We start from the raw sequence: 12,617 nt of genomic DNA, 5'->3' as shown, positions 1-12,617 counted from the left end.
GTTTCCACATATCCATTAAATCAATGGAATGATTGAAATTCCATTTCAAGAATATAAGTGCCACATCTACTAAGGGTGAATCGAGGGAGGATCTTGACATGTATGACATCTTTGAAGATGGATGTATCAAGGTTGAGGTGAATGAAGATTCTAGCTCGGTGGTTTAAGTTAATTGGCCAAGGATTTCTTGAGCTAGTTTTCCATATCGAAGACCTTCTTTTCATTTGATGAGAAGATGGACTCCTTACGGTCGTACTGTTGGGGGGGGGGGGGGACAATTAGGGTTTCACATATAGTATTCAAGACTTATGATGCTACAAGGGTGATGGATCTAAAGAAATGTATTAGGATAAGAGAATATCTTTGCCTAAGGTAAGATATAGGGTTGCATCAATGTCATCTATGTATGAAATAAATGGGCTTGAAGGTTTCCATACATTGAAGACTAGGAGAATATGGTGTATGTAGCCAATTGTTCTTCATGGAATAACCACTTGGGAGTGGCTGCCACTATCATTACAATCAAGGAAATATGGTGCACTGACTAGAGAAAGCATGTCACTTCTCTTGACTACGTAAATGGCTTGGTTATTGTTGCTGGATGCATTCTTGAAGAGAATCATATGCACCCTAAGCACATTAAGCACAATGACTAGAGAAAGCATGGAACCTCTCCTGACTACATAGAAGTCTCTTAAGGTATTCTCTATAGGTTAGCATATGATAATACATGAGTGTCCAATGGAGGGGTTTTAAAGCGCCAATATTTTACAAAGGACGGTCCCATATATAGGGGTAGAAAAGTTAGTTTGGTGCACGTAGGTGACGTCTCAATAGTACTACTTAACAGGGTAAAGACACGTTTATTGCACGTGGTTGCATGCCTACTAAAGAGAAGCATCTTCACCACAATGTGTATTTTTGGCCCTTGAGTGCAAGCTCTAAGACTTCTTCAAGAATATCAATCAAGAAATTCTTGTCCTAGGCATGGTAAGAGCTTATTGCCACTAAAAGTAAGCATCAAACAAGGATGGTAGCTCTAGTATGGACAACAAAGAGGCATGGACCAGTCAAGTGGCTATTGGAATACATGTGTCATCGAGGTGGCACTATAGATGAGAGGAGAAGAGGTGCAAATAAAAGGCAACATAGGAGGTCAAAAACATGTGGGTTCGCATCCAAGGTGGTTATGTGGGTTCGCATCCAAGGTGGTTATGCAACACTTTCATGGAGACAAGGTGGTTTTCATGGGCCATGATGCTCTTCAGGGACATCTACTTAACTAACATGCACACCACTATTATCACTTGCTGGTGCATTCAATTATAGTTGCATGCTCCATGGATGATTTCTTTGACATAGGATGTGCCAATATGTTGTAAAACTCTTGAGGTCAAAGGAACCTTTTCCCTAGAAAATGCATATGAGCTAGATCACGGTATCTATCCATTTTATAATTCCAAATTAGGTATACATATTGCTACATTAGATGTGTTTACAAGCTACCTCAATGATCATAAAGTTGAGCATCAGCATGCTACATGGCTCAACCTATTCAATTTGTATGACCTTCTATGAGAGGTTTCTAGTATCCGTAGCTAAGCTACAATTTGGAGAATATATCAATTTTTGTAGACCATGAATGGAGTGCAATGCTTGCAAAAGATGTTGTTTTTGTAGTGTGGGGGAGTAACGCGTTCCCGTGCATGCATGTGTGCAAGAAGGGGAAAAAGAAGAAAGGAGAGCCTTTGGGGGAAACACCACTCAAGAGAAAGAGAATGATTGTGTTGCCTTTGTTAAGTGTATGTATGAAGGGTTAGTTAAAATTTACTGTGTATAGGGTCAGTCACACAGGTAGGCAGCCACATGCCCCCAAAAATCTCCCACGTAAAGGCCAATGTGATCATAAGTGGATATGACTAAAGCTAGTATGTACAACTGTGAAGCATGATAGCTCACCTTTATACAACTTTGTTCAACCTATACCCATTAGCTCTATGCAATATGCAAACCGCCCTTAGCCAGGGTCCCACTCCCCCTAGGCTCTTTGTAGGATCATCCACTGGGTTTTTATCAATGTGTACCTTGAGAAGCTCCAATGTCTTACCTGTCAATGTACCTTGAATGAGATGATACCTCACCTCAATGTGTTCTGACTTGGAGTCAAACATGGGATTCCTTGCCAAAGCAATGGCACTCTGACTATCACAATGCAAAATTGGAACCTGCAGAATGTCTAAATCTCCCAATAGACATGCCAACCATATAGCTTCCTTGTTGGGATCTAACACTACAATGTACTCTAACATTTGTAGTGGAAGAAGACGTACAATCTTGGAGAGACAATCTGCAAGAAATGGCTCCTCCTGCAAATATCAAAGTGTAGCCAAACGTAGATCTCCTAATGTCTTTGCAACCTGCATAATTTGCATTCGTGTAACCAACACTCGGGGGATTCATTGTTTAGTACCCCCCCTATATAACGTGTGTTTGTGGGGTATTTAAAAAAACCCTCTTCTACATGTCTGAATGAATAAAATGACACCTTATCTTAGGAATTTTTTCCAACGTAGATCTCCTAATGTCTTTGCAACCTGCATAATTTGCATTCGTGTAACCAACACTCGGGGGATTCACTGTTTAGTACCCCCCTATATAACGTGTGTTCGTGGGGTATTTTAAAAAACCCTCTTCTACATGTATGAATGAATAAAATGACACCTTATCTTAGGAAATTTTTCCAAAATTGAATATAAAATCCCCTTGTTTTAATGTATGTCTATTAACACTAGTTCTGTAATTGGACACTTAAGTGTCCTGTTTTTCTACCAAATTTTGGTAATTTATTTGTCAAGCTAGAAAGAAATTTTTTACACCTTGCTTCTACCATAGATTTGTTACGAGGGAAAGAAAATACTGGATTTTTCTCCATATCAAAATACAATCTGTATGGAGAATTTTGGTAAGTTCTAAGACATAAATTTTAGTAAAATTTCAAGCTGTTTTGCCAAAAAAATCATAAAATTATTATATCTTTTTGTAGAGATGTCCTTTTTTATGTTTAGAAAAGCCAAGTATTAGCACTTAGTGTTACAAAACATTGGAATGCACTTCAAAGATAAGTTTTCAAGTCATATACAAGCTATAGACATAATTTCATACTTGAGCACGTGTTGAATAAGAGCATAATTTTGGTCTTCCGACGGTCCCCTCATGAAATTGGTACTAATCTAGTGCAATTTGACAACTACAAACAACATTATATGTTTAAACCAAGAAACTACGTATTTTTTGGGTTCCCTAACTCAATTAAATCTCGTTGCTTGAACTCTATCTTGAATTTTTTATCGTGCAAAAACTCTTGAAAATCTTGAGTTCTCCATAATAACATTGAAACCAAGGTTTTAGGCACCCCAATTGTGTATGTACCACGTAATTTGATACATTTACTTGATCTACATAGAAAGTTTGATAGTATTTGAGGTTTTGAATGCTTATGTCTCAAAAATGAAAATATGAAAGTTTTCTCTTATGCAATTTTGAATATTTAAAATGATTCAATAATTGTTGCATACCAAAGCCCTTCTAGTTGCCACCTTGAGTGCTCAATGGAAAGGGCAAGCAATGTATCACCTTTTAAAACTCACAAATACATCAAAAACATAATTTTCTTTGTATGCAACAATATGCTTGAAATGACCATATCAAACACATGTAACTTTCCATTATTTTATATACTCCAAAGTCAATCTTTTTGCACATGAAACTTTCAATTATCTATAGTAAAATTGTGGAAGAGTTACCTAAAATTTTCTACAAGATCGCTTTATTTTTTCTTGAGCCTATAAAGGCGGTTTCTTCAAAGCGTCAATCGCAGTCTGACGAGGGTCAACTTGATGAGTATAGTTCTTGATCATGATAGATTCTAAAATGCAAGGTTATATTTTTAAAAGACCCTTTAGCTAACATATTTAAGAATATCAAGAGGGTTTTCTTAAATAAACCATCTAATGCAAGTAGCATTTAATTTAAATTTGTTAAAAAACTGTTTTGGTACCAAACTAGTGTTAAATTGCCTAATTTTTTTGCATTTTAAAATCCCTCCTTTTGAACTCACGTTATGCATTAAGTTGATACATAGTGCACCCCCCCCCCCCCCCCCCCCCCCCCCCCCCCCCGAGAACCAACATAGATGCATCACTATTACCAAAGCATAAACACACGCTTGTTGTACCTTTCAAGTATCTAAGGATGTGTTTCATTGATATCCAATGTTGCTTGCTAGGATTAGCCATATACCAACAAACCACTCCCAGCGCAAAAGCAATGCCACCATAGCATACATTAGACTACCTATAGCTGAAGAACATGGCACACTTGCCATTTCTACTCTCTTAGCATCTGATTGGGAGAATCTTCCTTGCTTGATTTTAAATATGATGGTAGTGGGGTACTCATTGCCTTCCCCTCTTGTATATTGAAATGTTGCAATACTTTATGGGTATAGGATTTTTGAAACAACTCAAGAATTCCCTTCTTCTTGTTTCTCTCTATACTCATACCAAAAAAATGGTTTGCTTCACCCAAATCCTTCATAGCAAAGTTTTTGCTCAACATTTGCTTCAATTTGGCAATCTCTTCAGTGGACTTTCTTGCAAAGAGAATTTCATCTACGTATAAAATGAGAATGACAAGAGGGCCATCACTGAGTTTCTTTTTATACAAGCACCGATCCTCTTGACCTTCTAAAACCTTAGGCCGCAAAACAGCTTTGTCATTGCATAAAAACTCCTCCCTGCTAGGCTGTTCAAAACCTTTAGGTTGCTTCATGTATACATCCTCTTCAAGATCCTCATGAAGAAAGGTTTTCTTCACATCCATTTGAACAAGTTACATGTCCTCAATGGCTACTAGGCCAAGCACTATATGCAGTGTAGTCATCTTGACCATGGACAAGACGATTTCTTCATAATAAACTCCTTTGTGTTGGGGTCAACCCAACTTGGACGGTCAATTGTGTGTGAACCCATTTGTAATGCTTTATAAGGCTCACTAAAACCTAATAATAACTCTCCTTTTTCATTGTGTGAATCATGTGCCTTATCTTCTTCTCTCAGAACGACCTCCATAGCTTGCAATAAGCATATGTGAGATCACAATGTACGCTATCGCATCCCAAGCCCCCAGAAGTGGTATCAGAGCTTTGGAAACATCCACTTGCTTCCTCGCATGTGAGACAGCCACAACCAAATTTGAGAGTCGAAGTACAAGGAAGGAGCAGAAGAATCTGCAAAAACGAGAGCTTTAGTTTACGGCTCAGGAGAGAAAGCGTTGGTGATCTGAAGGCTCGGAAGCTCAACCTAGAAGATCTGCATAATTAGAAATCATTGCCAAAGATTTGCAGCACTACAAAGGGCAGATAGCATTGCTCAGGTTCACCTCACCATTGACTTCTATTGGGGGCCACCACAAGAGCTTCATTTAGTGCCACGTAACAACTACAACCCACAAGGTGGGGCGCACAGATCAACAATCGAGCAGTAGTAGTCGGTTACTACCACCAGCAACAGTCGGATTTAGCAATCGGAAGCCAAGGGGACATACGCTCTATCGGTAGACTGGTTGAGGCTTCTGTGTAACATAGAGTGTTGGAATTAGGGTTGCAAGAAAACACACAGAGCTTGGAGAAGACGAAGGAATCTCAAGGCACACAAGTGAGAGTGTGTTACTTAGTGTGCAATGGAAAGATAGATAGCCCTAGAGTGATGGGCGTATATACAATGCACGGGGGGGAAAACTCCTAAAGAGGGAAAAAATGCCCCGGTGGTCCTAGTGTGTTCACACACATCACTACCACATGTGTATGTTAACAAATCCCCCCCGGAGTGATGCTGTGAATGAGAGCTCGCAGAGTAAAGGGAAGTGCCATGCCCTGAGGACATGATGAGTCCACAAAGAGGAGTGAGCCCAAATCTTTGCGGAAAGCTTCGAACTTCTTACGAGACAATGCCTTCGTGAAAAGATCTGCAAGGTTGTCATGTGTTGGCACATAAGCCAAGTTGATCTCTCCTGTTGAGAGCCTCTCCCTGACATAGTGGTAATGCACCTCAATGTGCTTTGTGCGAGTATGAAAAACTGGGTTCCTCGCAATTGCCATTGCGCTTTGATTGTCATTGTAGATAGTATTGGCAGTGTCCTGTCCAACACCCAAATCAGCCATCATGCATCTGAGCCATACACACTCAACCGTAGCTATGAAGACTGCCATGTACTCAGCCTCACAACTCGAAGTGGCCACAATAGGTTGCTTCTTGCTCAACCATGATATACATGAACTGCAAGCATGGGAAAAAAAACACTTGTGGATACTCGCATGTCAAAACAACCAACCCAATTTGAGTCCAAAAAGCATGTAAGTCTAGCTGCAATGATCCCCCCTTGGGATAAAACAATCCAAGATGTAAAGTGTCACTAAGGTAGCAGAAAATCCTCTTGACATCCTGCCAATGCTTAGACCCTAGGCTATGCATAAATATGCTGGCCTGTGAGACTGCAAACTGAATATTCGACCTCGTGTTGCATACATAAATGAGACATCCAACAGTAGTTTGGTAAAGAGTGGCATGAGCAGGATCACCAGCGTTGGTGCACCCAATTTGTGTCGACACAGGGAGTAGCCAGCAGCAGGTTCACAGCATTAGGCAGGATGATGATATCGGACTTCGAAAGGACTTATATGCATATTGGAGCAGGTACGATGGGGATATGTATGTCAAATGCGGCAATTTACAGGTTGATGATGGATTTTGGAGCTCTACTAGTCGGAATGCTTACAAATGCCTAAAGCTCATTGATTGCTATCTTTTTGTGTAGCCTCTGATGTGCTCTACATCTCGGGGGTTTTGGCTTGTCAGTCAAAGTTCTTGGGAGGAAGCTATGCTGCCAGGATGAAGGTTGATCTCAATCTCTTGGAGTATGTTGAATGTCGGATTGAGCTCAAAGTCGAAAGCGATCATGGCCATCGTCACCTCACCCAGTGGAGATCTTGGCATCAGAGGATCGACTTTGTGGATCGGTTTATATTTACTTGCAGCCATGATGGCCTTGGCACAAGAGCCTGGATCCCCGTGCTAAGGTATGCGGAGCTCGCGACAGTCGTGCCGAGCATTCTCTCGTGGGAAGGTGGCCCAACTTCAGAGGAATTTAGAACCAGAAAATAAAAACTTTTTTTGGTAATCTGGTCGCCATGCAGAAAACGGGCATGAGAATGTAGCAACCAAGGAGGTCGAGCATGGAAAGGGCTGCTATCTACCAGGAATGCTAGAGGCAAGGTGCCATCTGGTGCGGGGACTGCAGTAGGCAGGGTGTCGCAAGCTGCAGGGGGGATCTATCGAGCAGGATGGCTAGGCCGTGAACATGGGAGAGTGCCAGTTGAGGGTGGGCTGCCAGTATGTCAGAGAAAGGCCAACTAGGAGGAGGAGGCGGCTTTAGGGGCTGGTCTGTAGGAGCCAAGGGCTGTAAGGGACGAGCTTGAGAGAGGGCGACCGAGGTCCTACAGAATGTGGAGGGCACCACGCCAAGGTGGATAGGTGTTGAAGGCCGAGAGCTGAGAGCTTTAGAGCAGCTACAGAGCATGGCAGAGGGCTGCATGATATAAGGAAGGGTGCCACCATGGCTAGAGGAATTGAGAAGAGGAGGATGCCTTTGCATGGCGCAAGGAATCTCTGTCGAGAGCGAGAGAGAGGCCGTCAGTTGGGGGGCTCAGACCCGCAGGTTATTGAATAGCAGAGGAGGAGGGCGGCACTGCAGATGCGGTAGCATAGAGGGAAGATGAGAGCGTGCAGGGGGGCGGGACCCACTACATAGAGCCAAGGAGTCGGGGCCTTTGAGGACTGAGAAGAGTGCCATTAAAGGAGGCTGAAGGTGCTACTAAGAATTGAAGTGCCGCAGGTTATTAGTACAGCCAAGGCCGAGAGCATGAGCAGAGTGTGACAGGTGCCGTTGGGGTCGGCAAGGCTAGGCAAGAGATAGGAGAAGGGAGCCCGAACTGCAAATGAAGAGGAGGAAAGAGCTACATGGCGTGAGTAGAAGAGATGGCTGAGAGCATGGAGGTGTCGGAGCTCTACAGTTGCATGGCAAGCCAGGCAGGTCGAGGTGATAAGGAGGCAGCATGAGAAGGACAGCGGGATTGGGCAGCCTAGGGACGGGCCTTGGCGAACAGAGGAGCGCCAAAGCAGGGGCATATAGCACCATGAGGAGGTTGGTCGAAGGAAGATAAGAAGGATGCTAAGCGTGTAAAGGAAGGTGGCGTTGCCATAGAAGTGGCGGCCAAGGATTGCCTCAAAGCACGTATGAGTTGACATTAGCCATCATTGTACCGAGTTCTTTTTTTGCTACGCATAAGCGGATTTATGGTCTGTTGGGTTATTTTTTGTGTTGGATTTTCCACCAATCTTCTCGTCTATTCGTCTTGTCTCGTGCGTAGCATCCATAGTAGTTGTGGCTCTGGATAGGCTGTGAGTGTGCAGAGAGAGAGAGAGAGAGGGAGGGAGATTGTGTGGGTGGATTTTGGAGGCGGTCGAGGAACGTGTAGCCTCCCGGTGTGGGTGTGTTTACAGTGTGCGATGGTGAGCTGTCAATAAGTGATTGCGTGTATCTGGTGGTGCTTGAAGGCGAGCCGGTGCATTAGAGGTTGGCAGAAAGTGTGAGTGTGTGTGTGATTCTGTGTAGTTAGGGGTGTGGAATTTATCTTGGGCTATAGAGAGGCAAGCTTGGAGTGTGCTGGGTGTGTTCCCTCTTTCCATTAGTGGTGCCCCCACTGAGGATCTACTGATTGCTCCTACGTGAAGATTTAAAGCCTAAAGACGATGCCTGATATCAAATTGGTGCTTGCTGGAGAAGAAGAGGCTGCAGATTGGTTTTCCAATCTGGAGCTATACCTATTGCAGATGAGAATTTGTGGAGATGAAGCCAAATTGAAGGCACGTTCTCTCATTGTGTGGAGTGCAAAGTGCAAGAGCTCCATCTCCTTCTCCAAGCTGGTTGAGAAGTTGAGAGCCTACACCAACACTCTTGGCTATGGAATGCAAATCCAACCAAGAGCCATGCTTGAATGCTTAAGCTTGCCATCTTCTGCATCTTCATTACTATGCTATTATGCTATGCTAAGCAAGAAGAGTGATGATAAATGAAAAACTATTTCTTTCTCCTATGAATGATTCTTATTCCTCTTCCCTACCCTCATTCCCCACTAGCTCTCTCCATCTTCGAAGGTGTTTGAGGCCTTGGGACTGAGGCTTGGGATAGTTAATGCTTTTTGCAAAGCTTATGTTATTCTTGTGATGCATGAAGCTTTCCATCTTCATAGCATCACCAAGGTCACAAGGAACACAAAGATTGTATTGTACCAAGTCTCTCTTTATGAGAGAATCTATAATACAAACGCCTTTTGGAGGGGGGACCGGCTCCAAGTAAATCCAGTCCTCCACTATTGTCATGTTCTCTAATACTCTCTCTCTCTTGCAAAAGTATTGTTCATGACAAGTTAATTAAGTACTATGTTTATGTTGCTACCATCAATTAAGTTCACCCTCTATGTTCTCAAAGTGATCTCACAAAAATGTTGTGACTCTAATTCTCTTAATCCGGCTATTCTCAAAGTTCAAAGGCCATTCCCATTACATTGGTATCAGAGCATTTGGTTTCTCTTTTCTTGCTTAAGAAGAGAGGTCCTTAAGTAGCCTATTAATGGTTGATTTTGTTAATTATATTAGGATAAGCAAGACTGGGATCTATTATCGATTTTGTTGAGCCCACTATGTGGGATATGGTGCACACCTCGGGAGCTTTGGTCTTAATAATGGGGTCTTTTTAGACTTGCCTACGGCTTTACCTATGATGGAACCTTTGGTGCCACCGACAAAACATTGGCCTTCATCCAACAATTTGATGTGGCCTTTGGAGACGAGGGCTTCACGGAGTCCTCCAAGCTACACCATGTAGCTATGCACTTCCAAAAATCTGCTCGTCAATGGTGGGCTAGCCTTCATGGCAATAGCGAGGCCCCAAAGACATGGAAAACTCTACAAGTTTCCATCATGAAGCAATTCCTTGCAAGCAATGCAAAGGACAAAGTGCTTACCAAATGGTGGAGCTTGAAGCTACTCTTTAACAAGTCTATCCACAAATATGTAGACAAGTTTTGGGATTTACATCTCAAAGCTACAGTCTTTCAAAGGATAGACTTCTCCAAACAAAAGCAACAATTTTGTGCAGTATTACCTGAAGAAATGACCAAGTATGTCAACTCACAACGGCCTAGCATCACCGAAGCCATCCACCACACTATGGTTGCTTCAAGGATCAATTTCCAACAAGGGGTGAGAAGAAATTTCAAGCCCATGGAAAACAAGGATCAAAATGAAGCTAAAGGGAAGAGCAATGCTCAAAACTCTTCCCAAGGCAACAACACCAACAACAACAAGGCCAAGGAGAAAGGAGCTTACAAAGGTAAAAATAAGCTCTGTCCTGAAGAATTAGAGGCCTTTCATAAAGACCATAAATGCTTTAAATGTGAAAAGCAAGGACATGGTTATCGTTCTTGCCCCAAAAGAAATGTACTCAATGACACTCCTAGAGCTTCCATGGTTGAAGCTCCAAAAGAGGATACTCATTGCAAAGGCTCATCACTCTTCTATGCTTGGGGAAAAGTAAGGGAGCATGATGCCTTCATCTTGGTTGACCTTGGCTCTACTCACAACTTCATATCAATAGAGTTGGCCACTAAGTTGGGCATTCAAGATTTTGAGATGGGAGATACTATAACTGTTGATGGAGCTTTCAAGGGACATCCAGCCTCCATTACTCCCTTGATTAGGAAGTTGCAAAGGCTTCATGCCCAAAGCTACGTCGACTTAGAAGACCTTTTTATCTCTCCTCTCCAACATGAGGATGTTATCCTAGGGGCACCATGGTTCAACCGCATGGCTACCAACATGACGTTCCCTGAAAGGAGAATCTATTTCACTTATAGGGAAAAGAGCATGTACATAGATGCTGATGAGTTGGGGAACACCATATCCCTAGTAAATATGCTTACTTTTGATAAGTTGATGAAAAGCTCTATTTTTGCGTATATGGTTTGTGTTAGAGAATTTGTAAATGATTATAATGTTTTCACAAGGATCAATAAAGGGAATCAAGAGGAATTCGAGTTGTCTAATTTCCTAAATGGATTCCAAGATGTTTTCATTGATGACATCCCTAGTGAGCTACCTCCAAAACGAGGGGATGATGACCATGCAATAGAGCTTCTGCTAGGAAGCTCACCACCTAGTAAACCTCCTTATTGAGTTTCACAAGCTCAACAAGAGGAGATCATGAGGCAAGTGCATGAATTGGTGGAAAAAGGGATGGTGAGGCCTAGCTCCTCTCCATTCTGTTCACCAGTACTTCTAGTGCAAAAGAAAGATGGCACATATCACATGTGTGTCGACTATAGAGCACTAAATAGGATCACTATAAAACAAAAAGATTTCCTGTACCGCCGGAAGAATATCTACTTGATAAGTTACAAGTTTTGGCCTGACAAATGCTCCAGCCGCATTCAAACTCATGATGGATAAAAATCTTCAGGCCACTCAAATTCTCTTGAGGAGTACAAGTGACACCTCCACGTAATCTTTCAAGTTGTGAGAGAGAATAAGCTTTTCATTAATAAAAAGAAAAGTGAATTTTTCCTATAAGAGATTCAATATTTAGGTCACATTATCTCTCAAGATGGTATATATTTGAATCCATCAAAGTTGGAGGTAATAAAAGCATGGCCTAATCCAAGGAATCTACATGAGCTAAGAAACTTTATTGGTATGTGTGCATACTATAGACGCTTCATGGCAAAATTCTCTCAAATAGCAGGGTCATTGCATGACTTAACAAGGAAGAACATTCAGTACTCATGGACTGCTAAAGGAAAAAATGCTTTTGACAAGCTCAAAGAGAAGATTACCTCCCAACAAATCCTTATGCTTCGGATCTCTCAAAGCCATTTGAGGTCCAATGTGATGCTTGTGGTGATTGCCTTGGAGCAGTCTTGCTTCAAGAAGGGCATGGCATTGCATATGAGAGCCAAAGGCTCAATGCTGATGAACGGGTCTTGGGCATATTCAAAAAAGAGCTTTTAGTTGTTCTACATGCCCTAGACACATGGAAGCACTATCTCTTGCAGGCTCCATTCATCCTATGAATGGATCACAAAGCCTCAAGAACTTTATGATGCAAACCAAGCACTCCGACAAACAAATGAGGTGGGAAAATTTTCTTTCGCAATTGAAATTTCATATAGCTCACATTGCTGGCAAGCACAATCAAGTGGTCGATGCACTTTTACAACGGCCAAGGGTAAATGTGGTGTCTATAGATACAATGATCTATCTTTTATGATAGATGAGTACGCTACTGACTAAGACTTTAAGTATGTAATTACAGTCTTTGCATTAGGGAAGGAAAAAAAAGAACCATTCACCTTGAAGGATGGTTATCTTCCAAACGGCAATAGGCTATGTGTTACTCACCAATACAATAAGAAAGTCATGTATGAATCCCATGCTTCTCCTTAT

Source organism: Adiantum capillus-veneris, chromosome 24, assembly GCF_014529385.1.
Source record: "Adiantum capillus-veneris isolate H3 chromosome 24, ASM1452938v2, whole genome shotgun sequence".
Taxonomy (NCBI): Eukaryota; Viridiplantae; Streptophyta; class Polypodiopsida; order Polypodiales; family Pteridaceae; genus Adiantum; species Adiantum capillus-veneris.
This window is presented reverse-complemented; position numbering follows the sequence as displayed.